The sequence below is a fragment of the Propithecus coquereli genome, unplaced genomic scaffold (genome assembly GCF_000956105.1).
Source record: "Propithecus coquereli isolate 6110/MARCELLA unplaced genomic scaffold, Pcoq_1.0 Scaffold147, whole genome shotgun sequence".
NCBI lineage: Eukaryota > Metazoa > Chordata > Mammalia > Primates > Indriidae > Propithecus > Propithecus coquereli.
Window position 1 is genome coordinate 1,392,069 of NW_012139080.1, and position 5,696 is coordinate 1,397,764.

The following is a 5,696-nucleotide window of genomic DNA, read 5'->3' on the forward strand; positions in this document are numbered from 1 at the left end:
GAAACAGAGCAAGCATGAAAACCAAACTCAAATATTGAAGAGACGTTGGAATTATCAGACCAGAAATTTAAAATAACTATGATTAACATGCTAAGAGCTCCAATAGATAATGTAGATATCATGCAGGAACAGATGGGCAATGTAAGCAAAGAGATATAAACCCTAAGAAAGAACCAAAAAGGAATGCTAAAGATCAAAAACATAGTAAGAGCAATGAACAATGCCTTTGATTGGCTTGTTTGTAGACTAGATAAGGCTAAAGAAAAAAAAAATGTTTGAACTTGATGACATGTAATAGAAATGCCCAAAAATGAAGAAGAAAGAGAAACAAACAAACCCACAATAGAATAGAACGTCTAAGAACTGTAGGACAACTGCAAAAGTTGCAACATGCATACAGTGGAAATTCCAAAGGGAGAAGAGAGAGAGGAACAGAAGAAATATTTGAAACTTTAATGACTGATAATTTCCTCCAATTAATTTCATTCCTTGAGAAATTTTCATCACTACAGCTCATCTAGAAGTTATCATTTACTATAAATCCAATTTTAAAAATTGTTTTGGAATAAAACCTAGAAAGCAAGACCTTTCCATTAAGACGATACTGAACACTAAGTTACAGCATATCACTGGGTCATTCTAGATACCTTGCCCAACAGTTATGTCTATATAGTATTAAAACATCGCAAAGAAAAGCAAAAAAAAAAACTTATTTATTTATTTATTTTTTATTATTCCAGGCTTTTGTGAGGGTACAAACATTATAGTTACACTTTAAGTCTTTACTTCACCCAAATGCAGGTTAAAGGCATGCCCTTCCCTCCCTTTAGTGCTCCTGTGTCCTTTAGTTGTAGATTTTCCCCCCCATCCCCCTAATCCCTAGAGAGTATTTCTGCCATGTGATCAACCTAGTGTTGATCAGTTAGTACCAATTTGATGGGGAGTACAAATGGATCCCATTCTTCTGCTCTTGTGGTGCCCCACTTTGGATAATGGGCTTAAGTTTAATCCAGGAAAGTATAAGAGGTTAATTAAGTCAGATTAATGCTCCTCAACTATGTTAGAATATTAAATAATGTGGTAGGCAGAATTCTAAGAATGACCCCGGTGACCCCAGCAACCCTTAACCTTGTGCAATTTCCTCCCATTTGAGTGTGGTTAGAACCTATGACTATGATTTAAAAAATTACATCTGTGATTATTTTATGTTATATGGCACAGTTGACCATAGGAATAATAGAATAATAAAGAAATTATCCAGGTAGACCTCTGATCACGTGAGTCCTTTAAAAGCAGAAAGTTTTCTCATGCTGGTAGCAGAAAGGTAAGTCAGAGCAACTAAGCACGAGGAGGACTTCATGCACCATTGATGGCTTTGAATGGAGGAGTGTCATGAAAAGGAACATGGAAGGGCTCTATGAGCAGAGAGCAGACATCTGACAGCCAACAAGGAATCTGGGTGCTATGGACTAAATGTTCGTGTACCCCCAAAATTATACGTTGAAGCCTAAATCCCCATCCTGATGGTATTTTCAGGTGGGGCCTTTGGCAGGTAATTAGGTCATGAGGGTGGAGCCTCATGAATAGAATTAGTTTTTTTTTTTTTAATAAGAAGAGACACGAGAGAGATGACTGTTATCTAAGCTCTGTATTGTGAAGATAAAATGAAGATGGTCATCTGCAAATCAGGACATGGGCCCTCACCAGACACCAATCAGCCAGCACCTTGATCTTGGATTTCCCAACCTCCAGAACTGGGAGAAATAAATGTTTATTGTTTAAGCCACCCAGTCTACGGTAATTTGTTATGGCAAGTCAAATCGATTAACACACTGGGAATTCAAACCTACAGTCACAAGAAACTGAATTCTGCCAACAACCTGAACAAACTTGGAAACAAGTTTTTTACCCAGAGCTTTCAGATAAAAGCCCAGTCCACTCAGTACCTTAAGCTAGAGACCCTGAACATAGAACCCAAACTTCTGATCTACATGAACTGTTTGATTTTGAATCAAAAGTGTAGTTTATTATATCTCAAGTGAGAAGCAATACAATTAATTAAAGTATGCACCTAAACCATCAACACTGTTTTGCCATCTTAATGGTAGCTTGTTTATTCCAGCAGCAAAGAAGCCCGGAGAGCGAGTGGCGATGAAATTGTGTAAGGCGTTTTCCACCGCTTGTTGAGAATTAATTATATTTCCTTGCAAGAAGTGATCCAAAGCGTGGAAGAAGTAGTAGTCAGTTGGTGCAAGGTCTGGTGAATACAGTGGATGAGAGAGTTTCCAAGTCTAGCTTCTGTCATTTGAGCAGCACGGTTTATGTGATGTGGTTGAGCATTGTCTTGCAAGAGGATTGTCCTGTCTCTATTGCCCAATATCAGCTGATTAATTGCAAGCATCCTCATCGTTTAGTCAAATTGGTTGCAGCAGACATCTGCTGTAATTGATTGATCCGGTTTCATGAAGCTGTAGTGGATACCATCACCGGACCACCAAACAGATACCATTAGCTTCTTGGGATGAATGTTCTGTTTTGGACTGTGTTTTGGTACTTCATTTTGATCCAACCATTGTGCTGAAAGCTTTTGATTGTCAAAAAGAATCAATTTTTTATCACATGTAGCAATATTGTGTAGAAATGATATGTTGTAACAGCAAAAAATGCAAGCTTTGAGACGATTTCTCTTCTGATGCTTAATTCATGCAGAACCCATCTATCCAGCTTTTTACCTTGATAATTTGTTTCAAATGGTCCAATATTGTTGGAGTAGTAATGTCAAACCTTGCTGCTAATTTACACATAGGTTGAGATAGATTAGCTTCCACTACAGCTTTATCCACCTTGGTCTCAGGTCGCCCACATGGCTCATTTTCAAGACTAAACTCACCAGAATGGAACTTCTCAAGCCATTGACATATGTGTGTTCATTACCCAACTCCTTCCCAAACAATTCATTGATATTTTGAGCTGTCTGTGCTACATTGGCTCCACGATGGAACTCATATTTGAAAATAACATGAATTTTTGACTTATCCATGGTTTCACAAAAATTTCTCTTAAAGAAATTTTTGAAAGATAATCACAGGCCAAACTGTGTGTTTGAAAAAATGAGGATGTACCTTCACAATAAAAATAAAACAAGAAGTGTCAAACATCAGAGATATCAACTGTCTAACTTAGTACTTAAGAAAATCAGATATTTTGTACTTAATTACCTAAATATTACTTAATTAGTCATATTTGTTTTCTAATCCCTGTTGCAACAAACTACCACAAATTTAGTTGCTTGAAACAACACAAATGTATTCTCATACAGCGCTGAAGGTCAGAAGTCTAAACTCTAAAATCAAGGTGTTGGTAGGGATCCATCCTTCTGAAGACTTCTACTTCCTTACCTTCTTCAGGTTTTAAAGGCTGCCTGTATTTGTTGTCCTGTGGCCCCTTCTTTCCTTCACCTCAACATCTTCCTTTGATCTTTGCATCTCTATCTCCAGATCCTTAACTTAATGAGATATTCAAAGTCCCTTTTATAATATTCACAAATTCATTATATATTATAAAATTTGCAATATACATCACTAATGAATGTCTGTCTTCAAATCACATTAATATTATACCATTTTACAGTGTAAGAACTTTACAACAGTATAACCATTAAATCTATTTCTCCTTCCCATTTTTGCTTTTGTTGTTGTGCATTTCATATCTCTCTGTTTATAAATCCCACAATATGTTTTTACTATTTTGCATAGGCACTCAGCTATCTTTTATAATTATGTGTTTAAAAATAATATATTTTATATTTACACTCATTTTTACTATTTTTTCTGTCCTCTTCTTATTTCAAAATATTAAGGGGGTACAAATGTTTTCGTTGCATGGATACCTTGTATTATGTTTAAGTCAGGGCTTTAAGTGTGCCTGTCACCAGAATAGTGTTCATTGTACCTGAAAGGTAAGTTTTTATCCCTCACTCTCTTCGTTGCTTTCCAGTTCCTTTATATCTCTTTGTCCCTATGTGTGCCTATCATTTAGCTTTAGAGTTACATTATTAGAGAGTACATGTGGTGTTTGTTTTGCCATTCTTGAGATATTTCACTTAGAATAATGGTCACCAGTCCCATCGAAGTTGCTATAAATGACATTATTTCATTCATTTTTATGGCTGCATAGTACTCCATGGAATGTGTATGTATATATATATACATGAATTGATGGGCACTTAAGTTGATTCTACATCTTTGCAGTTGTGAATTGTGCTGCAATAAACATTTGGGTACAGGTATCTTTTTGATAAAATGACTTCTTTTCCTTCACCCAGTAGTGGGATTGCTGGGTTGAAAGGTAAGTCTACATTTATTTGTTTAAGGAATATCCATACTGTTTTCTATAGAGGTGGTACTAATTTGCAGTTCCACAAACAATATAAAAACATTCTTTTCTCTCTCTATCCCTGCCAGCATCTATTATTTTTTGAATTTTTAATAATGACCACTCTGACAGGGAGAGGTTGTGTCTCATTATGGTTTTAATTTGCATTTTCCTGATGGTTAGTGATGTTGAGCATCTTTTCATATGTTTGTTGGCTATTTGTCTATCTTCTTTCAAAAAACTATTCATGTCTTTTGCCCACTTTTTAATGGAGTTGTTTATTTCTCGCTGATTTGTTTGAGTTCTTTGTAGATTCTGGATATTAGCCCTTTATCGGATGTATAGCATGCAATATTTTCTCCCATTCTGTAGGTTGTCTATTTGCTCTGCTGATTATTTTCTTTGCTGTGTAGAAATTTTTGATTTAATTAAGTCCTTTTTATTTCTTTTTGTTATTGTTATATTTGCCTTTGGGATCTTAGTCATAAATTTTTTGCCTAGGCCAATGTCTGGAAGAGTTTTTCCTGTGTTTTCTACTAGCATTTTTATGGTTTCTTGCCTTACATTTAAGTCTTTCATCCATCTTGAATTAATTTTTGTATATGGTGAGAAAAAGGAGTCCTGTTCCATTCTTCTGCATGTGGCTATCCAGTTTTCCCAGCACCATTTATTGAATAGGGCTTCCTTTCTCTAGTGTATGTTTTTGCCTGCTCTGTCAAAGATCAGTTGGTTGTAGGTAAATGGTTTTATTTCTGGTTTTGCTATTCTGTTACATTTCTTTTTAATATAGGTTCAAATTTCCATCTGTCATACTTTCTCTGAGGAGCTTCCTCTAATACATCACGTAATGCAGATCTGCTAATAATGAACTTTTTCAGTTTTTCTCTGTCTTAAAATGTTCTTATTTTGCCTTTTTTTGAATAAAAAACTTTTGCTGGGCATAAAATTATATTGTTTTAGTTTAATCAGTACTTTAAAGATGTCGCTCCATTGTTTTCTAGCTGATGTAATTAATGATGAGACATTTTCTGTACTTCTTATAGTTATTCCTTTCTATGTTTTTGTTGTTCAAAAATTTCTCTTTATATTTAGCATTTCAAAGTTTGGCTATCATGTGCCCACATATTTATTTGTTTGTATTTTGTTTGTTTGTCCTTATCTTGTTATTTTCTGACCTTTTTAGATCTGTGATTTTGGAGACTTTTCAGCCTATGCCTCTTCAAATATTTCTTCAACCTTTTCTCTTTTTTTTTGGGACTTCACTTACTTGAATGTTAGACTATTTGATATTGTCCCATAACTCTGGCACAACTCTTTTCTTT